General features: G+C 37.4%; 1 protein-coding gene across 2 annotated transcripts in view; it reads right to left on the bottom strand.

Annotated features, from left to right (window-relative positions):
* LOC113266744 (cytosolic beta-glucosidase) overlaps window positions 1–25,122 on the bottom strand; it is a 647,115-nt gene that overhangs the window by 342,737 nt on the left and 279,256 nt on the right. The gene's annotated exons all lie outside the window — the stretch shown is intronic.

Below are 25,122 nucleotides of genomic sequence, written 5' to 3'. Positions count from 1 at the left end.
TAAGGTATAGTAGTGTGGTAGTTAAGAACATGATCTTAAAAGCTGAACTTCTAGTCTTCTAATCCTGGCCACTCTATTTGCAAGATGTGTGATCTTCAGCAAACTGCTGAAGCCCACTTCCTTTCTCCTTTTTAAAATGGGGCAATCATGGTATATTCTTAATAGGGTTGATTTGAGGATTCCATGAGGTATCAGCCAGGATTCCAAGAGAAATGATGATCCACTCACCCTAGGGAAATTCAAGGAGAATTTATTTACAAAGAGGCTGTCATCAAAGATATGGATATGGAAGAACCACAAACAACTTGGAAGTCTTGCTGCTGAGTTCTTATCACTGATAGGCCTAAGAGATAGAAGAGGAGAGTTTTTACTGGAACCCAAAAGGAGAATCATGGAAAGTCTCCCTTCTTGTGAAGACCAGTGCCCTTTGATGGAGCCAGAAAATTAACACTCAGATCTCACACTCTTCTCTCCTTCTACTTTCTGCCAGGTCTCCCTAACACTCCTATGCAGCCAGGAGTCAGAGGGCAGCCTTAATGATGTAGTCTATGCAGGTCAGCCTCCAGGGACAGAGAGCAGAATGATAGATATGTAAGGGCCAACATGAATTAATACACATAAATATTTAGAACATATCTAGCACACAGTAATGTCCAATAAATATTAACTTATGATTATTATTATTACCTCTATGTTATCAGTATTTGCCACAGTTTCCAACATTTGGTAGGTGCTTTAAAAAAGTTCAGGTGAAGAGTGAAGGATGACAGATCCAAAAGCAGGGTAGAGATTGCCTAGCATGTTAAAGTAGTATGAGTCACAGTCATGTATATACAATTGATCATAAAAACGTAACTGACAATGACATGAGTTTAAATGAGTCGAAATTTGAATATTAGAGAATAACAAGAAATAAAGTTGCACAGTAACACCTGAAGTCTTTAGAAAAAAAAAATCACATTATTAAAATACATATTGTTCCACACAGAGGGACAACTTAGGAAGTGGTAAGGGGACAAAGAGGCGCAAGAGAAAGATCCAGGCTTTGAGACACAGAAATATGTTCATTCACCTCTATATGTCTTTTAGCAAATTTCCTTCCCCCTGAGCCTGTGATGATTAATTTTATGTGTCAGCTTGACTGAGCCACAGAGGGCCCAGACATTTGGTCAAACATTATTTTGGGTGTGTCTGTGACAGTGCTTTTGGAAGAGATTAACATTTGAATGGGTAAACTGAGCAAAAGAGATTCCTTACTCCAACCCCACCGAATGTGGGTAGGACCCATTTAATAAATTGAAGACCTGAATAGAAAAAGTCTGTGTAAGAAGGAACTCTTCCTATCTGACTGCTAAGCTGGGACACTGGTCTTTTCTGGCCTTTGGGCTCGGACTGAAACATTGGCTCTTCTTGGGTCTCAAGCCTTGCGGCTTTCAGACTAGAATTTACACCATCCTCTCTCCTAGTTCTCAGATCTTCAGACTCCGACTGGAACTACACCATCTGCTCTCTTGGTCGCCAGTTTGCCAATAACAGATCTTGGGATCAGTCAGCCTCCATCACTGGGTAAGCCCATTCCTTATAATAAATCTCTATATATTGTATATGTACAGGTTTCCCTATGTATATATTATATATACATTCTATTGGTTCTCTTTACTGGATAACTCAGACTAATACAAAGCCCCAGTGCCCTAAATTATAAAAGAGGGATTATCAGTTGAATACAGTGAGAAAACTCTATGCAAAGTGGCCAGCACACAGTAGGCATTCAGTGAATGTATTTGTTCTTCCTGCACAGTTGAGGGATTGCAAGCACAGCAAGTAGAAATAAAACAGAGGACTATCTTTCTAATAGACATCCTTCCTGCCTCCAGTTTTTAATAGAGTCCATTAATATCTATCAAACATTCCTGGGAATGGAAATATAAAGCTATCCTTGCTGTATATGTGGCAGCCTAATGAGCCAGCTTCTCCCAGTGAGGCAATAATTTACTCAAAGGTCCCAAAGTGGCCAGCATGAGTTAAGACAGCTTTCCAAATTGACCAGTTCTTGCACAAAGAGATTGCATTATTATGCTACCCTTTCTATGTGATTTGTTCAACGAAGCTCTATGCAGGATAAACCAATGTAGATGTCTGCCCTCTAGGACCTTTCCCTGTGGGGATTTCAATGCCAACTTCAATCCCCCTGAAATCACGCAGTCAGCTCTCCTAATTCCAGGCCAATGGAATTTTCCTAAACCGTGACTTTCTCAGAATAAGTCATGTATATCCATTCCTTGGGGAGGGGCCAGAGGAAGGATGACATTGGGCAGTTTCTCAAGCTCCATTTCTCAGTAAAATGTCTCAAAATTTGTGCACATAGAGCTTTTTTATGTTGGCCAATCCATATCGGATGATGATATATGTCACTTCGCAGTGATGGAAGGCCCGGCTGCAGAAGCCATTTTCTGGAGTCAAGGATTGCAGCCCCAGCGCTAATTCAGCAAGGGAGATATTTATGACCTTAACAATGGTACCAGAAGGCTCCTGTCCCCCCTTCTGAGTCTGGACAGTGCCTGTGGAAAGACTGGACTGCATTTTCTTCACCAGAATTTGATGTTTAAACACATTAGAAAGTACATACAGAGTCAACATGACTAAATAAAATTATTTCCAAAAGAGATCCAATAAAAAGAGCATTGCCCTAGAAAGTAGAAAACTGAGTTATCAGCCCTCTTCTAGTCTAACTAGCACTGTCACCTTGGGTGAGTCACTTAATCTTTTTTGGATGAAATTGTGTGACCTGAAAAATGGGTTAATAATATCACTCTAAAGCCTAGAGAAAGTAAGACTTCCTGAAATTCTTTCCAGCTCTAGGATATCTAAAACTGTGCTTCTTATTCTGGGTGAAGGCAACATTGATCAGCATGAGACTATTAATACTTGATAGATTCCCTTTGTATGACGCTTTTGATTTGACAAAGCAGTTTTATGTACACTGCTTAATTTAATACACACAGCATTCCTCTTAAAGATTGGCAAAGCGAAATTACCATTCTCATTTGACAAATGAAAACACTGATGCTCAGAAGAACAAATGACTTACCTCATGTTGCTTTTCCATGAAAGTACCAAGCACATTGCTGCCTCGGTTTCTCTGAGATAACTCTTCTCGGCTATCTCTTACCCATCTTTCTTCACCCACCTCCAGTCTCTCTGCTCAAATGTCACTTTCTAAGAGAAGGCTTCCCTTCTGATCACCCAAATAAAACAGCATTATCACTCTATCCCTTCACAGTGCTTTATTACTCTTCATAGAACTTAATATTTCAAGATAAAGTCATCACTTACGTGTTTTTTTATTTATTGCTCCTTTGCCTCCACTAAAATCAAGCTCTGTAAGAGCAGGAACTAGGTCAATTTTTGCTCATTCCCATGTTCCTAACACTTACAGTAGTGCCTGGTCAGTAGTAGGCACTTGATAAATAATTGTTAGTAAATGAATGAACAAGTGAGGTAAAACAGAGAAGCCACTGGAAACTTTGGTTTTTATCTTTAGAAAAGAATGGAGGGTATCCCTGTCCCTTTACTAAGTTTAGAGTTTTGGTTCATTTCCTAGTATATCTTGATTGATTTTTATCTCATACATACTTTTTATCTCTCTTAAGAAAAATCGGGCCCTCTTTTAATTTTTTTCCTTAAACCAGGGGGAAATGTAATTGTATTTTTCTAGTTCAGGATTCAGAGGAGTGGTCTTTCAGGTAGAAAATAAAAATAAAAATCAGTGATTTCTACACATGGTTGTATATGAAAATCACTAGGGGACATTTTTAAAACTAAGTTCCTGAGCCCTACCCTTGAAAAATTCTAATTCATTAAGTCCTGCGGTAGAACCAGAATTTGTGTACATTTTCAACCTTCCCAGTTGATTCAAATGCATAGCCATGTTAGAAAACTAATGAGTTCTCTCTCTGATAAAGGTTCCTTTCTGCTCTGTGTATTGTAACCTGGGACTTGAGCAAGTACCACCCGTGGTTGAGTTACAGCCACAAGATCTGCTTTGGAGAGTTAAGAGTCATGTTAGCCTCGGGCACAATTCCAAAATGAGGTAGCCATGGGGATTTCTGAGTAAGTGGATTGAGCACAGAGGTCAAGCAGGTATATTTTCCTTATCCTAAAGATATACCCTCAGGGAACAGAAGCCCAATCACTCTGCTGGGTGTGAAATAAAGCTTTTGTTCCCATAAGGAATACTAGTAAATACAAAATAGTACAACCCAAAATCTAGAAGCAAGAATTAAGGCAAAAACTTGGCTCAATACACTGGGCCAACATGATGGATGGCATGAGGTGATTTGGAGAACATTTACTCAGCCTTCCATGGATATTTACCAAGCCTCTACTAGGGCCTGGGAATGTACCAGAGAACAAGAAATGGTCTCTGTCCTCCAGAAATATATACTGAAGTACGAGAGAAAAATATACCAAACACAACAGAGAGGAATGGGATTCCAAAGGGTAAACATTTAAGGAATGTCTACCATAGCAGTGGCATGAGGAAAATTAGCTCTAAATTAAAACCTCAAGGATGGGTAAAAGTTAACAAACAAAATGGAAAGAGGATGACAGAGAGTGTTTCAGAAGGAAAAAAGAGCAAAGATGTTGGTCAAAATGTAAGATACAACGTCAGCATTTAAGGAAATGAAAGTCTAGAAAAAAACAGAATGACAGTGTTTACAAGTCTGAAGTGGTAGAGGGTAAAATTTGGGAGACTGTATATAATCTTTTTAATGAGCTTTTTTTTTTTTTTTTAAGACTTTATTTATTTGTTAGAGGGAGAGAGCACAAGCAGGGGGAGCAGCAGACAGAGGGAGAAGCAGTTTCCCCACTGAGCAATAAGCCTGATGTGGGATTCGATCCCAGGATCCCAATGTGGGACTCGATCCCAGGATTCCGGGGTCATGACCTGAGCCGAAAGCAGATACTTAACTGACTGAGCCCCCCAGGCATCCCTTAATGAGTTTTTAAAAAGGAAAACCCAACAAATTTTTTTTTTAATTCATTCAATTTATGTTGTGCCTAACATAGGTCATTTATTGTTCTAAGCAGTGGGGATACAGTGGAAAACAAAAACAAAAACTGGCAAACTCAAAGTTAGCATTTGAATTATTGGGTTAGACAATAAATGAGTGGAAAAAAATGCAACCATAGTTCAAGTGATGGTGATTTAGGCTAAGTCTGGCAATGGATATGGAGAAAATGAAGAACACCTGGGTAACCATCTTCAGGAACGCAGCCTATATGAGAGATATTGAACTGTTTGTGTTCTGCTGAAATGTATTACAAAGGAATTACATGAAGGCCTTGAGACTAAAGCTGACCCCATTTATCTTTGTAGAATAAACAAATCCTATACATTTGGAAAATTCTATAACTAAATTCAAATATTGATGTAAATATAAGACACCCAAATGCCCTCTCGGAACCCCAATGACCACTGAACTCACCCTAAAACAATTGTGAAGGTGACAACAAAATAATGGGTTTAAAGTCAAGATTAAAGTTACATGTATCTTGTTTTATTTTATAATGAGGTGAACTTGTTTGTTATTTGCTTCAAAATCAGATATCTGATAGCAGTACACCTTTTGAATTATTGCATTAATATCTTATAAATCTCTTCTCAACCTTGCATGTGAATGATTCATAGATGTAGAACGTTAAGAGCTGGCTTGCAGCAAATGGAAGAAAGTCTCCATAATCCAAGTGGACATAGGCAAGAAGAACTAAATCATGGTAAGACAAACAGAAGAGACAAGATCTGAATGGGTTAAGAGAGGTTAATCAAAATATGTTCTTGCTCCAGAAAAGATGGGGAAGGGTAGAATAATTGATAGCCTCTGGAGAAATACAAAAGGTATGGGTAAAAGAAGAAAGGAAAAAACACACACATCCTAGAAATAGCATGTTAGGAAAAATAAGGAAATCTGGATGCAATAGTTTTAAGAAAAGGCCTTTGTAACAAAGGCAAAGTCATGTAACACAAGACTGTACTTTACTTTGGGTGTTTTAATTTTCTTCTCAATCACTCCAAGAACTTTCTTGTCTCCCTTCCTCAAGTCTCTCTTTATCTGTTTCCTATACTCCAGCTACATTGGAATAACCTTGATCTTGTGAGTTGATTTCTAAATGTATTTTCAAGGTAGGTTCATCTTCACCACTTAGAGAGAGGTTTATCTGCATTTTGCTAGACAAGCTGTTTGATCAAGTCATTTAATATCACATATTTGAGATATAGGCAATAAGGCTTGTTGAGATCAAGCAGAGTTTTACAACGGAAATGAGTATGTAGTTGTTGACTGACCTCTAAGAAAATGCAATGTCTTATTTTCTTTGGGACTTATATATCACACGGTGGTTTTTACATCAATTTTTATGTTCTACTTCCAGGAGGACTCCAGCAGATTCCATGCAATCCGCAAAAACAAATGCTCACACCACAGAATGACATCTGCAAAACTTGCATGTACATTTAAACCATGATAGCTACAAACAGACTCAAGCCAAGCAATTTTTTTTTTAAACCAGTAGGTTAATTTTAGATGCTTGACTGAAATGGTAGCTACAGAAAACTTATATTAGCATATATGTTTTAAAATTAAATTATAGACTGAATTTCTTTGTTCAGGGAAAAGCAAAGCTCATCTTAAAGTTAGAGAAAGCAGCATGCTATAAAGTGGGATATAAATGGCAAAATCAGCCCCATCCATGATTTGTAATTTTGAAGAACCACCCTTAATGAGTACCAGAAAAAGAAGTAGCTGAAGAGAAATACTAGTGTAATTAATGTATCTGTAGACCCCTAATCTGACTTCTGAATGAGGTATCTACACTGATAGTGTGATTTGTGACCACTACATGAAACCATAACGCAAAGCACAGTGATACTGAAAGAGTCCCTTAGAGAAGTTATTTAATAGAGATATGGAAAGAAATAAAAATGCAAAAGCCAGATTTAGAGGTAGAAGCTTCGATTGCAGCCTGCTTTCTTTGTTTCCCAATAAGACCCATCTAAGCTGTCTCTTTCCTCTTCAGTCCCCCTTGTCAGGTAGTCTGGAATGGAAAATTCCAGCTTCTGGGTATGAGGATCTCAAGGATTTCTATTCACTTAGTTATCTTGCTCCTTCTACACAGAGAAGCCAAGCCTAACACTAGGAACCCCGATCCAAATGAACCTAGGAAAGCACCCTCGGTCACCGACCTTCTTAAAGAACCCTGTTTCAGCAAATCATTAGCAGGGACAAAGTTAAGTGAAAAATTTAATATCTGTAATGCTGGACCACAGAATCAAAATCCCTATTTCTGAAGGAGCTAAATTTTGAAAGATTCTATCAATAGATCTTAGAAATACGATATATAAAAGTAGAATAGCATGATTGCTACATTCTAGCCTTTTTCAGAATGCTGAGCCTTCATTATCCTAATAGCTTTCCTTCAGTATCCATGGAATGGAAAGCAATTAAACCCCTCTGAGACAGTCATTGTACAGATTCAATAATAATCATCTTTACTTCTCTGTTCAGGACATGTATAAAGAATAAGTTTTAATGTTACAGAAAAATAAGACTATATATAACCAACTTCCATCAGACCAATAACAACACGTTGAACTAATGTTTCTAAAGGTATTTTATATTCCAAATTCTGTAATAAGTGCTGACCCAGCTGGATCCCTAACATTTATAAGGATGAAAGCCCAACACTAGAATAGATTTTGAGATCCTGAGATCTAAACCTCTTTATTTTGCATATGAAGAATCTGGTGAGTTATATAGCTAGTTGACTGCAGAGGTGAGAGTAGGAATCAAGACAGCAGATTTCTAGACCAGGGCTTTTCCTAATTCATCCTCCTGCCTCTCCATGAATCTTGCCCTTGTAAAATGACTTGGACACAAATTGGGAAAAGCATAGTGATTTTCAACAGATCACCTAAATGGCCATTGATCATGGAGGAAGGTATTCTGAGAGAAAGGAAGAGATATCTTGATATCTCTATAAAGGAAACCCAATTATATTGGGGTGCCTGGGTGGCACAGCAGTTAAGCTTCTGCCTTCGGCTCAGGGCGTGATCCTGGCGTTCTGGGATCGAGCCCCACATCAGGCTCCTCTGCTAGGAGCCTACTTCTTCCTCTCCCACTCCCCCTGCTTGTGTTCCCTCTCTCGCTGGCTGTCTCTATCTCTGTCAAATAAATAAATAAAATCTTTAAAAAAAAAAAAAGGAAACCCAATTATAAAGTAAGATAATCCACATAAAGACAATTAAAACATGATCTAGCTGACAGAAAGTCATGTAACCCTATACATGTAAACCACTGTGACCTCTTCTTCTTCCTCCTCCTCCTCCTCCTCTTCCTGCTCCCCCTTCTCCCCCCTCCTCCTCCTTCCTCTTCCTCCTCCTCCTCCTCTTCTTCTACTTCTTCTTTTTTCTTCCTCTTCTTCACCATCACCATCATCTTTCATGTGTCCTTTGTCTCACAACAGCCTAAGGACAAGGAACTTGGACCAGTGGGAGTTTCAGCAGCACCAGAATATGGAATTCTTCATTCACATGCTGGACCCTTAGTAGACTTTCCTTAATTTCTCTGGCCAATATAAACACAAATCCACAAATCAATGTCACATTGCTAGCATCCTCACAGAATCATTTCCTAGTGTTGCCATTGAAAAAAATGTCTGTAGATTCAAAGATTCTTTTCTAGGAGAAAATGAAATTTACAGTTTACCTGAAACACCTGGAGCAAGGATGAGGAAGAACTAACAAGACCCCTCAGAAGAGATGAGCCCGACTCAAATACTCTCTTTGCATCCTCATCTGCTTTGCGTGAAAAGGAAACTTAATTATGATATTTCAATATTGAAATAAAATTAGTTTGGATTTTATTCCTCACTCTTGAGAGGAAATTATGCTCCATTTTTAACTGTGCAAGACAACTGCCAATTCATCTGTGGAGTGTTATTTTTACGAACTAACTGTATACAGGGACTGCTCGGGGCTTCTCTTCTTGTGGGCAACTTGACATCCAAACTCCTGCTTACAGAAGCTCATGTGGACACCTCACATACCACGATGACAGCCTTGCCAACTATGTGTATTGGTTAAATCTGTTTAGCAACAATAAGTATCGCCAATAAAAATGACATATTTTACTCATACCCCATATTTTTGCCTAGTTATAATGGACCAAAATGAAAGGCTTAGAGAATTTTATCCAATTTAACCTAAATAGATTATGTGCAATTTCATAACATCCCTAGAATATAAATAGTATATTAATGAGTTGTTTAACATATTACTAAAGTTTAAAAATGATGTAATGAATTAAATATTAAAGACCACATAGCCAATGTAGTTTCACTGCTCTTAAATGCCTCTGGCAAGGATTTAATTTAGATTTAATAAAAGAGTTATTATATTATTTATTTGATTATAAATATGCTAATGTAAATGCTATGCTATAAATACTTCTGCTAATTAAATACTAGCTGACTTATGGAGGTTTATGTAGGTGCAACTAGCAGTTTATTAAGATCTATGAGTCAAAACTCAATAACCATATTCTCAATAGTCCATTGATATTTAATAGGTAATAACCACATTATACTCAAGGTAGTGCCTTTAGATGTATTTTTTCTATTGAATGTTACTTTAAAACTAATTATTAGTAGCATATTTACTAAGCCTTGATTGTTTAAGAGATATTCATCTTAATAAAAAAAGTTGTTATGCCCCAATAGATATTCATAATAATCAGCTGATATTTAATTAACATATAATAACTCCCTCATTAAACCTAAATTAAATCCTTATTTGAAATACTCAATTTAAAGTGCAACTGAAAATATCACTATGGAAAATTACACAGCTTACCCTGCATTGCTTTCAGAAGCAAAGTGAGAGATGCTCCTAACCAGCTAAGATGGAATTTCACAGGACACTGAAGGATGTTTAGGACAGGCGTTAAGTCCATATACATAGACCACAGAGTAAGACAAGTTTTAAAGTAAGCAATAGTTCTTATCGAGCCCATATTTAAATATTTTGTTTTGGGTTTGTTTTTTGTTTTTGTTTTCATTTTAGCAATCACTAAATTCTAATGAACTAGAAACTAAACTAAATGAAATACAAAAGCACTGAATGTTCTTAAAATAAACCAAGTAGGGGCGCCTGGGTAGCGCAGTCATTAAAGCGTCTGCCTTCGGCTCAGGGCGTGATCCCGGCGTACCGGGATCGAGTCCCACATCGGGCTCCTCTGCTATGAGCCTGCTTCTTCCTCTCCCACTCCCCCTGCTGTGTTCCCTCTCTCGCTGGCTGTCTCTCTGTCACATAAATAAATAAAATCTTTAAAAAATAAATAAATAAATAAAATAAAATAAAATAAACCAAGTAAAGAGAAAAGGGAGCTATACCAGATATTCTTCATTTTTCCCTCCAGACCCTCTCTCTACCCTCCCCTACCCAGCTTCATGACTCAAGAGGATGACCCCTAAGGATTGCATCACCAGCATCCCTTGCCTTCCAGATTCCAGCTCGGTTTGGCCAATGGGAAACACCATCTGGAGATTGGAGTAAAAGAGTAGAGAGAGGCTGGGGTCTTTATCTTTCCATCTCTTCTTGCTGAGTTGGGTTTGCCGGTGGTTAGGTTTCTTTACATAATGCACAGATTCTATCTGGCACCCTTCCTATAGCTCTAGTTCTCATTGTATTCTGGCAACTCTTCTTTCTCTTTGCCCTTTCAGATATGGGGGAGGTAATGGTTTCTCATGCTTGCTAGTCTCAGGGTATTTCTCCCTTGCTGGTTCTCCTAGCCCTGCTCATACTTTTGTAAATACTCTATTAATAAAATCGTCTTCAGTTGCTCCTTTTGACTGTGCCATCTATTTCCATCTATTTCAGGACTTGGAATGATATACAACTTAAATAAAATAAATAACAACTAAAACAACACCAATGAACCTTTCAAAACACTCCATATACATTGTTTCATTGCATTTTAACTAGTTTTATTTTTAGGCTCCATGACAGGCAAAAAAAACCCCGAGGCTCAGATTTTCTGAACAAAGACACATGGTTATAAATAGAGAAGCCAAAAATCAAGCCCAGGTCTTCCAACCGCATTTTCCAAATATCTTCAATTATATCAAATACTTAGAAGGATTAAATCCTACTGAGTTTTAATCAAAACTCTGCTAAAGCTGTAGTTGACAAGCTTTAGAAGCCATAGAGCCCTTTCTTCAAACAAAATCCAGTGTTTCAATAACTAAAACAGGTAAAAATAGAGCAGCTTTGATTGAGGCCATCTTTCACAACCCCATTCAGATTATGTGGAGATGACTCCCTAACATCCCACACATGTCCAAGCCTGCCCATTTAGAGCACTCTATCTCCCTGACCACAGTGATTGGTTCACTGATAAGCATGTGATCCAAAGTCCTCCAGAAAAGTGCAGCTTTCTTCTGGGATATCAAGATTTATAGAAAAGAAAAGCCTTAGCTCTGCCAGTAGTTAGGAGAAAACCATTTTGAAAATAAAACCAGATATAGAGGAAGCCTGGACTAAAAGAAGAGGATCAAGGAGTCCTAAGACCACCCTTTGAACCCTTGGATACAACTAAGACCAAAGACAATCCCATCCTTTGGAATCCTCAGGTATGGGAGTCAATCAATTCTCTTTCTGCTTAAGTTAGTTTGAGTTGGATTTTTGTCACTTACAACCAATAAAACAACTCCATTAACTTATTTATTATCCAAAAGGCATGGTTCTCCCTGAGTTGGGACATTAGCTGAAGAGTCAATGATTTATTTCTAGATTATTCCTAATGGTAGTCAATTGATCCTTGTAAAGAACTGATTCAATACAAAATTTTCCAAAATATATGTTACTTTTTGTCTTGTGTAGACAAAGAGCACTAAAACCCCCAATGTAGTAGCTGCATCCTTTGCAAAATTCATTCTCCTATTCTGAACTTCAATTCCTTACTGGTAAATTAATATTACCAATCTTGCCTTTTTCATAGGGTTATTGTGAGGCTTCAATTGGGTTAAAAATTTTTTATAATGTAGAAAATTTCTATTTTCTACAAAATATAAAATAAGTTGTCAGCAGTTTACCAAATGTCAATTATAATTATTTAAAAAATATTTTACATATAAAATATATATAAAGATGTACCACATTATATATTTGGCACCGTATATTCAACAGGAGACAAAGTATTTAAAAATAGGAGTCACTATTTGGTTCTTTCAGTACAAACCCTGTAATTAATGTTCTTAAAGCACTTTATAACATTAAATGATTAGACTTTTTAACAGCCCTCTGACACAGCAGTGATAAAGGGGAACCCTTCACTGCTATAATGTAGACCTGTATCTATTTTCTAGATTTAAAAAATTCACTTAGGGAAACTCTGGGCATTAAAAATCAATTTAAAATACAATTAAACTATTAGCATATCCAAAAGAGACCAATAGCAACATTAGGCTATGTCTATTCTTGGGCCAAATGAGTGGGGAGTACAGGCAAACATCCAGACACTTAGGACATAATTGACTAAAACATCAACTGTGGGAACAGAAAAAGGATGAGAGGACTTGAATTTTCCAAATTGACTCTTTTTAATGAAATCCATGTACATATTATTTTACCTCCACATGCCTGGATAAACCCAACTTCTGTTTTTGTTTTTGTGAGTTTTTTTTGGACGTCAAAAGCTCAGTCAAAACATCATAGGTAATAACCACATTATACTCAAAGTATTGCCTATTGATATCTTATTCCTACTGATTTTTTAAAACTAATTATTGGTGTCTTGATTTAATCACTTATAACCAAAACGTATTTCTTTCTTGCAACCTCATTCACCAAAATTTTATAAACAAAATCATTTTCAATTTGGGGTTCCCCTCCACTCGACTTGGATCACATATTTGTCCTGAATGTAGGCGAGCCCAAATTTAAACTGCAATATCCCGTTCTACCATCCTGGTTTGTAGGGTACACAAAATAATTATTAGTGTTTTCTGGCTTTTGATGACTAAAAAAGTCTTTCCTAGTGACAAAAAATGAAATTGGCATGTGTTGCTGATTGCATATTATCCATATACAGGACCAGAGCTAAACTATATTATTCTACCTATATCAGCCATTGAAGAAGGGCGGAAGGAGTAGAAGACTTAAGAAACCTGGAAATAATGATGCAAGACCAACACTTCCTGCAGACTGATGGTGACAGCCCTTCAGACCCTTCCATGGTACTTTTAATATGGTCCTCTGGCATAAATAGACTCAGCCTTCTTTATGTTATACAGCAAATAACAAAATTATAAGATCTTGTAGTTGGGCCCAGATCTCCTATCTCTAGTCATATAAAATCAATAGTTTGCTTGAACAAAAAATTCTATTATTGTCTTTGCTTACCACATGAGAGAGTATAGAGTAGTTATCAGGTATGTGTGCTTTGGTTTTAGACTGCTTAGGTAAAAATCTTGGGTTCGCCTCTGTCTTACCTCGTGCGTAACTTCTTTGCATTCCATTTCTTCATATGTGGAGGTAATAATAGAGTCTGGCTCATGGTAAAGTACTTGGATGTGTGCTTCAAATATTTAGAGGAACACCAAGTATTAGCAGTTGTTAAGCACCGTTTGGCATGCTAACTCTGCTTAAAACACCACCCTGATCCCTGTCCAGTTAGCTCCAGCCCAGCTTGTAGATTTCTTTTGGCCACACACACTTCAGTCTGGATTCTGCCTTCCTATTAAATGCTTTCATATCATCCTATACTTTTTTTCCAGAAATATTATCACTGCTTGTTATTATACATTTATAGCTTTTTAAATTTAATATCTGTATCTTCCCTTAGACTCTAAGTTCCATAAAGATGAGACCTATTTTGCTTACAATTTTATTCATAGTCTGATACACAGTAGGTCCTCAATAAACATTTGTTGAATGAGTAAAGGAATAAATAAATGAATGATTATAATATAGGTCTTAATTTTCTTTCTTCTTTACTTCTGTATTTTTTGACCGAACAACCAATGTTTCAACAAGTCTGGCCTCTAATATTCAACCTTTTTCTATAATACCAACTGTCTGCCTAAAATACTGAATTATTTTTCATGATAGGGTTTAGCACGATCATCTCTAAAATTAGGATTTTCTAAGACTTACAGTATGACTAAAACAGAATGTAAGTAACAAATTTGCTAATAGTGTTCCCAAACTGATTCTAATTTAGTATCTTTTTTTTCCTGCAGCAACATAATGGAATTAAAAGTTTCCTTTATATTGCCATGAATCAATCAATAAGCATTTGTTTTATTCCCACTATGGCTTAAGCACTATGGCAAGGTGTCCTATTTATAACAGGCATTGTACCTGTTTTAATTGCTTTCTGTAGCACATAACCATGTAAGGACTCAATGACAAATAAATATATCTTGATGTCAATTAAATACATTGGTGGCCACAAACCAGGGCCAATTAAAAAGTTCTGGAGTCAGAATTCCAAGGAGTTTATTGCCAAAAGGAAATGAAACTACTTAGGAGCTCCACATGGACTGGATGCTAGAAATTACAAATGCAGTGGGAATATTGGAGATGTCCACATCTGAGCAGAGTCATCACCATCTCCATGGAAACCATCCCCCGCCCCCTTCTGGGGAAAAAACAGCAGCTGTTCAACAGCACACAACCAAGAAAAATGCAAATCAGTCGGAAGTGGAAAACTCAGGATCCATTTTAAATTGTTAAGGGGATGAAATTTGGGGTAAAGGAATGAGATTAACAAAGCCATTATTTAGCAAATAAGGTTCTGTTAGTCTCCTGTGCATTGTGAAGAGTGCCAGGGAGGTAGAGGGGCAAGGTGGACAGGAATTCATGTCAAACATCGTTACATCGCCATGTTGGAATAATACATTGCAGGGATTTTGCAAAGTGAAATTGCAAGGACAAAAGCATTGTTTTTAAGGAAGGAAGCAGAGGAAATATATTTAGGGGTTATTTTTGAAGAAAAAGGAAAGTTAAAGCACGTCATTAAGTACTACATAGAAGGAAATTTGGAAAAGGAAGGGAAATAAAAGAGATGGCATTCTGTGGGCATAATCTATCAATTTGATTGCTTGGTATGTTTTTTTCATACGAACACTTACGTGTTTCTCATGGATGCATGTTTGGCTATGGAGGTGTCGCTTGTATGGGATAATCAATAACAAATAAGAAGCCTTACATGAAAGCCTTAGGTAAGTACATGTAGCCAAATCAGGCAATTTTGACCATGTCAAGAAGGATGAAAAGCTGGATGGTGAGTGGTCTGTTTGCTCAGGAAGGTAATGAGAAGAAGAACGTGAGCACTTATAACTGCTAGACACTGAGGAAGGCCTCCTGTGCCATCAGATTTTATCTCTTAAAAATTTGGACCTGAGGTTCCTTTAGTCAGTTGCACCATGCACAACAAGAGAGTGTAATGCAAGATTCTGCGAAGGAGACAGAAAAACAGAAAGAGCCGATGGGGGGCAGGGAGAGAAGAGAAGACAGGAGGGTGAACAGGCTAAGAAAGCAGAGACAATTTCTAATGTCCACCCAGGTCTTGTTCCTAGCCCCATTCCAAGTTCCAGCTACACCCATGCCCTCAAATCCCCCCCAAACACCCCTTTTGCCTTATAAAACATGTCCCCTTATTGCATAAGGGAGTTCAAGTTGATTTCCATTACGGGCAGCCCAAGGGATAGATTTTAACGGCCTGACAGTACACAATGCCTGGGAGTAAGGGTCATCTTTCACTCTCTCTGATACAAACACATACATCATATTGTAACAATTGGGAAGAGACTCAGGCTTTTGGGGAGAAAGACTCAAAATTGTAGACTTGCATGAGGACAAGTACAGTAACGTAGGTTGGGAAGAATCTACTAGATCAATTTCTATAGCACATTGCAGAGGTATATGTGCTGAAAAATACCAACTTATTCCCTTTAATTCCCTCTCTATTCTGGCAGAAATAACCTTAGCTGCTCGTAGGGCTTCTCCCGGGATATGCCGAGGTCCGAGGATGTGCTGCCAGGACCAGTAGGTCATTGCAATCTTCAGATGCAATGACTGGCCCACTGCAGTCATGAATGAAATGCATATTGGCTCTGCTTGTGGTCTGTCCAGATCTGACACTAAGATGCTCTGCTGCCACTTTTGAGGCTTAAGCATTTGGAAAGACTAGAAGCCTTAGGCCTAGGATATCAACTGAGTACCTCCGCCTGTATGCCACATTCTCGCGGACGTGCCAAGGTACGGATCGGGGACCCACATGCCTTTCCTCTCTCCACAGCCTCAGCAAGTTTTTCCTAGAACGAGACCAGCACTCTCCCACTCTCTCTTGAGTCTTAGGAAGCCCTCCATCTTTCTTCCATCTTAGCCCAGCTCTGTTTTGGAGGGTTTTGTTTGTTTTTCAATGCATTTAGTCTTTTAGAAGCAAAAGTCAGGAAATCTTGCAGACTTCTACTTTTTTCTGATTTGCCACCTTCTTTTTCCTGGGCTTTAAAGCACAGGGCTTGACAGTGGAGCAAGAAAAAGAAGGAAAACATGGGAGAAAATAATTAATGTATCTAATTATTTTCAGCCCACCATCCTGTAGGCTCTCTTTGACGTTTCTTCGAAAATGAACTCAAATTCTTGTAGGATATAAAATAAAAGTTTTAAAGTTCTAGTCTTCAATTTCTGAAAGGGCTCAGGGCAAGACTTCTTTGCGACCTAATGCAAATAACGGGGAAGGTTTCGTGATGGCAGTTGGTTTTGCAGGCTGTTGCTTCTGAGGAACAGTTTTTGAACTCTCCAAAGAGCAACAGGGACACTAGGTATCTCTAAAGGAAAGTTCTGTATTTTGAATTCCAATGACCACCTGCCTTTGTGAAAGAATGGGAACACTGCTCCAATAGAAAATATCTGAGCCTCAAGATACCATAAATCACATGTTTGGGTACAATAAAGCTTTAAAAGTACATATTTAAAAGAAAATGTTGATTTCCTGATAAAATATTAATACTGTCACTCAAATTAAGTCACTAGACAGAAATGCAAAGTAGCCTGAGTTATTGTTATGTTTAGCCTGATAGCTTTCAGCTCGGAAAGAAAATAGCAATCTTCGCTCAATGAAAAGCACATATGTGATTGTCAAGTTCCTGCATTTCTTTCCAGCCCATTCTCCAGTTTGTTAGCAGTAGGGTCATGGGTAGAGACTTGAATGAAAAGTAAAAGAGAGGCATGAGCAGAAACAAAGGGCACTGGGCACTAAACTTCAAAGTAGAAAACAGGAAGCAAATTCCTGGAAGCATATTCCCATCTTGCTTGTCTTTCAAACCATGATTGCAACCACATATCACCTCCTGAGCGTCCTCTCATTATTTTGTATCCTATTATCATTTTCTGTGGGTGTGAAAAGTGATTTAGGATAAAAGTGGTTTGGGATTCATATATTATTAAATACCATATTATAAAGATGCTAATATAATCTTTGATAATATTCATACTATATAAAGACAAATTCTTACTTTTCCCATTTAACAAGTGATGCATACTGTTTCATTTACTTTAAATTAATTATGTAATAAAAAGCATGAATTGTCAACAAATAAATTCAAAAATTATACATATTGTTTCTTGTTCGGAGAACTAATGGGTATTAAAATGTGGATTAAAATTTAACTATGCCTCATACCATCAAAACATAAGATGAAAAAACTTTTGGTGACTTATAATTTGAAGTCCTTGAAAACTGCATTTTAAAGAAACAACTGGTTTGTTTTTTTAAATTTGTTTATGCTTTTTTTCCACATGGCGGGATATAAATGTTCCAAGTTTTTTTTCTCCAGCACTCTTCAAATAGCAGGCTGAGGACGTAAACACTCTTTACTCCAATAAATCAAAAGCCAAATTGGATTAAATTGTCACTATATCTTCAAGTATCAGGTAGGCTATAAAAGAACATCTGAATAAATGCAAAGGTATGCTATGTTCCTGGAAGGGAAGACATAATATTGTAAAGATATTAACTTCCCCCTATATTAAACCAGAATTTCAGATAAATACCTATCAAAATACCAACAAAATTTTTTCATAGAACTTGATAAGGTGATTCTAACTATTTCTAGAAGAGAAAATACGAAAGAGGTGCTGGAAAAAAATTAAAAGGCAGACTAATAATGAGGTCTTGTTTCACCAGATAACAAGATACATTATACAACTATAGGAATCAGAACAGTATGATATTGGTGTGAGAACAGAGGAATAGATCAAGGGAAAATGATAGGTCTTTCGGAAACAGACCCACATGCATATGTGAAGCTATGTGTAAAAACTGATATATTTCAAATCTAGTAGGCACAGTATAAACAGCTTATAATGTTGAAGTAATTAGCCAATTCTAAAATAAATAAACTATAACTTACTTATAAAAATAAATACTATGAGGAATAAAAACCAAAAAATTTTTAAAGGAAAGGAATTCGGCAAAAATATAAGAGAATATGCTTATGGTTTTGGGATAGAAAAATCTTAAGATGCAAAATCACATACCAGAAAGGGAAGAAAAAGAGTTAAATTTTAATTCATTAAAACTTTGTGATTGAAGATGGTCATAAGAAGAGTCAAATTAAAATATACACAAAAAATATTAGCAACATACGTAACAAAGGACTTACATCAATAAAATAGGATAAGCCTTTAAAATAAATAAAGCCAAATAACTCAATTTAAAAAATGAACAAAGCGTTTGAATAAAAAAATTCAGAAACTAGGAAATATACATGATAAAAAACAAAGAAAACTGGTGAACCCTAGAATAGTTAGGAAAAAAATAGAACAATAAAAATACATATTTTTATCCAACTAGTTAAAAAAATTGTTAATATCCAATGTTGGTTAAGAGTGTTGAAAACAAACATTCTAAATATTCAGATGTATGGAATTTTGTGAGGGAAATTGGACAATATCTTATTTTGTAAAAGTATAAATAGCATTCCCTTTTGATAAGCAATTAATTTTTAAGAAGCTGTTATACAGAAATATTCACATATTTGAAATGCTAGGACAATTGAATCTTTGTTAAAAATTATAAAATCTATGTGTGTGTGTATAGCTAGATTCGTGGACCCTACCTACCCTACACTGTCTGATTTACTATCTTCAGGGATGGTACCCAAGATTTTTATTTTCAAAATAGTTCTCGGATATTCCTATGCAACCATATTTACAAATCACTGGAGCTAAACCAAAAACAAAGGCAAATTCCTGGGCATCTACATAGTTCATCCATTCAGAAGTATTTATTGAATGGTTATTATGTGCCAGTCCTGTTCTAGCCTCTGGAAATACAGTAGCAAACAAAATAATGTGAGTAACCTAATGAAGCTTCAATATTTTTAGGAAAGAGAGGGAAGGGAAGGGAAGGGAAGGGAAGGGAAGGGAAGGGAAGGGAAGGGAGGGGAGGGGGGAGGAGAGGGGAGGGGAAGGGGAAGGAGAGGGGAGGGGAGGGGAGGGAAGGGGAGGGGAGGGGAGGGGAGGGAAGGGAAGGGAAGGGAAGGGAAGGGAAGGGAAGGGAGGGGAGGGGAGGGGAGGGGAGAGGAGGAGGGAAGGGAAAAGAAAACTTATTACAATGTATTTTCAAAGCTAGATGTGAATTGGTATTTTCTTATTCAGTAAATACAAAGTACATAGCTACTGCTTCTAAGAGACTGAAAGAATTTTTACATGAAAAAGAGTTCTTTTTACTGATAACAAAAGCAACAAAAAAGAGAACCATTAATACAGATCTGTGTTTTCTAGCTAGCAAATTCCCCCACCCTAGGTTTCAAGAAATTATTCCAGAATATTCTCACCAATTAAAATGATCACGCTGTGTTAGTTTTGCTTTTTCCAGAAGCAGACATTGCTGAGATTGAAGTGGAGGCCATTTATTTGAGAGGCGGTTTCATGAAACACTAGCAGAGGAAGAACATATGCCTCAGAATCATGTGAGGGAGCTGGGAGAAGTCCCCCTGATCCGCAGTTTTCCTCATGCTGTTTCACTTACTGGTGGCCAACCACAGTCCAGGAGCAGATGATCTTCCTTCTGATTTATCATCAGAAGGTGCATAGAAGCCCAACACTACACAGTGCCTGTGTCATTCAGCTCCCTTCATCTCATTACACAGGCATTTTGTCATCTCACTTCATCTCAAGAAGGGTGAGTACAGTACAATAAGATAATTTGAGAGAGAGTGATCACATTCATATGACTTTTATTACAATGCATTATAATTGTCCCATTTTACTATTAGTTATTATTAACCTCTTACTGTACCTAATTTATAAATTAAACTTTGTCATAGGTATGGATGTATAAAAAATATATATATAGTATATATAAGGTTTGGTACCATCCACAGTTTCAGGCATCCACAGGGGGTCTTGGAACGCATCCCCCATGGATAAGTTAACTTATACATCAACTCCCATCAGCCATAGAATGAGAGGGCTTTCTCGGAGGGAGTGTTGATTCTCCAAAACTCTAACCACATGCACAGACAGAGCAGGCTATAGGTCATAAGAAGCACTTAGAAAAGACTTACACACATTTACAGTTGGACATTGAACGATGTGATGGTGAGTCTTAGGTGTCAATTTCGTTAGGTTAGAGTATCCAATTATTTCACCAAACACTAATATAGGGGTTGCTATGAAGGTAATTTGTCAATGTGGTTAATGTCTACAATCAGTTGACTTTAAGTAAAAGACATTACTCTCGAAAATGGGGTTGGGCCTTATCCAATCAGTTGAAGGCCCAAAGAGCCAAAACTGAAGCTTTCCAGAGAAGAAATTTTGCCTTAAGACTGAAGTGTCAAATCCTACCTGAGTTTCCAGCCTGCCAACCTCCCTCTATGGATTTCAGATGTCAGCCTCATAACTCCATGAGCCAATTCCTTCAAATCAATCAATCTCTGCCTCTCTCATATCTAGATCCAGAACTACAGATAGATAGATAGATAGATAGATAGATAGATAGATAGATAGATCCTGAATATATATTATAGTGTGTGTGTGTGTGTGTGTGTGTGTGTGTAAATATTCTGATTCTCTGGAGAATCATAACTAATGCAAAAGGGCCACGAGGATATAAGCAGGCCACTGAAAACACCTGCTACAAATGGCATTTATACCCGTTTCTCTTTTTTAAAATTAGAACACACACACAAACATAAATTCTATCCCACCTCATTATAAAAACAAAAGATTCAGAGAACTTCTTTGTGTGTTCCCTGTGAGCAGACAGGACTTTAGTGGAAATCAGATGAATACATCATGTCTCAAAAACTGCACTCAGCTAAACCCTGATAGCCAGCATAATTCTGACTGCTATGAACATTCAATTATATACATTGATACATTTTTAATTTATTCCCCGAATTACTACTGTTTAAACGTGGGGTTCATAAAGAATACTGCTATTTAAATACAAATTAATAAGCATTGGGTGCCTGGCTGGCACAGTTGGTTAAGCATCTGACTCTTGGTTTTCTCTCAGGTCATGATCTCAGGGTCATGAGATCAAGCCCTGGGATGAGCTTTGTGCTCAGCAGGAAGTCAGCTTGGGACTCTCTCTCCCTCACCCTCTGCCCCTCCCCATTGTGTGCTCTCTCTCTCTCTCTCTCTAAATTAAATAAATAAATAAACCTTAAAAAAAAACCCAACAAATTAATAAGCATAAAATTAGATTTAAAAATTTAACATAAGATTCTCTGCCCAGATCATTTAGTCAAAATACTTTTATGAAACATCACTATATTCTCAATATATATTGTTTAATTTAACATGCAATGCGCAAAAATATTCTTATTTTTAAAATACAACAATCCAAAAGTATATTGATTAAATACAAATGTAGTACTTTATGCTTCTTTCCCCTCTCATCCTTCCTCTGCAACTCAAATAAACATTGACAATTTGGAGTTTTACTTCCAGGCTTTACACAAACACACACACACACACACACACACACACACACACACACAAGATCCAGCCCATTGATGAACTAGACTTTGGAAAATACCAAGGGTCTGAAAGATCTGAGGGATTTATAACTCATCTCTTTTTTGTATGTATTCTGTCAGCCTCTGATTCATTGTATTTCTTATTCTGAATGCTTTAATATGGTAGGCACTGTGTCAGAACTTTCATTAAATGGGGGCACCTGGGTGGCTAAGTCGTTAAGTATCTGCCTTCGGCTCAGGGTGTGATCCCAGAGTCCTGGGATTGAGCCCCGCATTGGGCTCCTCTGCTGGGAGCCTGCTTCTTCCTCTCCCACTCCCCCTGCTTGTGTTCCCTCTCTCACTGGCTATCTCTCTCCCTGTCCCAAATAAATAAATAAAATCTTAAAAAAAAAAAAAAGAACTTTCATTGAATGAATTCAATAAGTTCTACTTACTAACTCCAAAAATAGTACTCTACTTACGAAAACAATTATGTATTTTTTATTTAATAGCTCCTAGTTTCATGTAGAAAACTAACATCTGGCTCTCAAATGTGCTGCCCAGTGAGGGAGCCTAATTGGAGTAGTAGAGTTGGTGTCCCCAGAGGAAAGGGAAGGCAACCTGCTGTGGAGAGAATGTTTATGTCCTCCCCCCCACCCCCCACAAATGCATATGCTAAAACCCTAATCCCCAGTGCACTGGTATTTGGAAATTGGGCCTTCGGGAGGTCATTAAGCTATGAGGGTGCAGCCCTCATGAATGGCATTAGTGCCCTTTGAAGAAGAGAGGTGGGAGAACTTGCTTCCCCTCTCTCTCTCCACCATGTGAGGATACAGCAAGAAGATGTCCTTCCACAAACCAGAAACCAAATTGATCGACTGATCTTGGACTTCTCAGCCTCCAGAATTGTGGAAACACAATTTCTGTTGTCTAAGCCACCCAGCCTATGGTGTTTTTGTTATAGCAGCATGAACTGACTAATTCAAGCCCAAATGACCAAGTCTGAAGGAATACTGATCTAAGGTAGCTGACTAAGAGCTTGAGGTAGGGGTAATGGCTATAGCTAAGGAGCACAGGCACCAGAGGGCAGCAGCTTCCTTGACATGCAAGGACAGTAGACAGTTTCTTGGTGGAACCTATATCTAAATTTCTGTTAATAATAAAAAGTTTAGGTCTTATGATTCTAGGGTGACTCAAAGTGTCAAATAATTCTGAGCTCATAAATGTTCTATTTCTCAGCTAATCTGTGACCCAATGAGTCTGAGTCATGTCTGGTGTGTTCAGGAAAACACAACTTTGAGACAATCTAATGGGTTACAGGGCCTTTTGCAAAGAGATCAATCTACACTGAATTTGCTCCTGTTAAGGAGGCTTCAAAATACTTAACAGTCCTCAACTATAAAATCCAAATTTGGATGAGTTGCATTAGAATAAAGGTCTAATAATAAAACTATGAATTTTAATTTACTCTTGAAATGGAATTTATTCTCACTAACACCAAGTAACAAGACACATTTATAAACTTTTTTGATCTTCCATTTACCCATAATAAATGTCAAGCAGCAATTTCCTATAAATTTTTATCTCTAAAGAAAAACAACTATAACACTGAATAGAATGTTCGATTATATTTTATAAGACCATTCATAAATTTAACATTTCTAGGAGTCAGCATTTATGAAATTCAAAATAATAGGCGATATTAGGCAACAAGAACCCGTAAGTTGCTGGTGCTCTGTAAGTGACCAGTTCTCCCAACATGTACATTATTTCATATGTCTGTATGCACACATACATGTATATATATTTCTTACATATGTATGCATACATTAAGATGTATATATTCGCTTCAGCTCCTTTCACATTTTTTTAAGATTTTATTTACTTTAGAGAGAGATAGTAAGAGAGTGCAAGTGGGGGGAGGGGCAGAGAGAGAGAGACTCTCAAGCAGACTCCCTGCTGAGTGCAGAGGCCAAAGTTGGGGCTTGATCCCAGGACCCTGGGATCACGACCGGAGCCAAAAACAAGAGTCCGACGCTTAACCAACTGAGCCACGCAGGTGGCCCTTCTTTTACATTTTTAAGGAAACGCTGTATCTATATACACACATACACGTAGAAAACTCCTATATGTGCAAATGTACTTATAGATATATGTATATATATTTCATATAAATATGTATGCAAATACACACAGTATACATACCTATCACATAATGTATGCTATTATAGATACAAAGATAAATAATGTAAACAGATAGATAACATATAAATATATAGACATAACAGGAATATATAATTTATATATATGCAAAGCAAATACATATTTAGGGATAGGAAGGCCCTGAATCCTTTATTTTACTAAGCAACTGAGGCCCACAGAAAATAAATGACTTAATCAAGTTTGCAGTGGTGAGAAAAAAAACAAAAACCCAAGTGTTATTATTCCATCACAGTGCTTTTCCCACTTAATATTTTTATTTTATGTCTTGAATTTTAGAGACGGAGCATGAACTGTAGATCCTCGCTTCCCATCCCAGCTTTCGGCTGACTTGTGTGCTGAGATTTGCCTTCTCTGAGATTTGGATTCTTATCATCAGGTTCTGTTTTGGAAGTACCAATTGCCATTTTAATGCAACTTACTGATCATGCAGACAGCCAGCCTCTCATAAATCATGTAAAGTACCTGAAAATATGATTTATGAGCTAAGTTATGGGAAATGGGGTCCTTTAATATTCTTAACCCTTCAGGATGTTGTTACCTATCAAAGAGGCTCCTTTCCTTACTCGACTGAAGGTGCGTCTGAATATTTTCCTCCCAAAGTGCTCCCCACCCCCACCCCGAGCTAACACTGACTGGTACCCGGTTGCCTTCATCCGGAAGGAATTTGCAGCTTCTTTAAGTTTATCAATTGAATAGAAATTCTTGATTCAAACTCTTACCCCACTGTGGCTATTACAGAATATGTTCCTGAGGCATCGCCTCACATGGTAATTAAAGAACTGCACTTAATAGCATCGTAGTATAAAATTAAAAGAGCAAGAGTATTATAGTTTGTTGCAGAAAACAGTCCATGGAAGATTC

The sequence above is a fragment of the Ursus arctos genome, unplaced genomic scaffold (assembly GCF_023065955.2).
Source record: "Ursus arctos isolate Adak ecotype North America unplaced genomic scaffold, UrsArc2.0 scaffold_9, whole genome shotgun sequence".
Lineage (NCBI taxonomy): Eukaryota > Metazoa > Chordata > Mammalia > Carnivora > Ursidae > Ursus > Ursus arctos.
The sequence above is the reverse complement of the archived record's forward strand: the minus strand, read 5'-3'. Positions and strand labels throughout refer to the sequence as shown.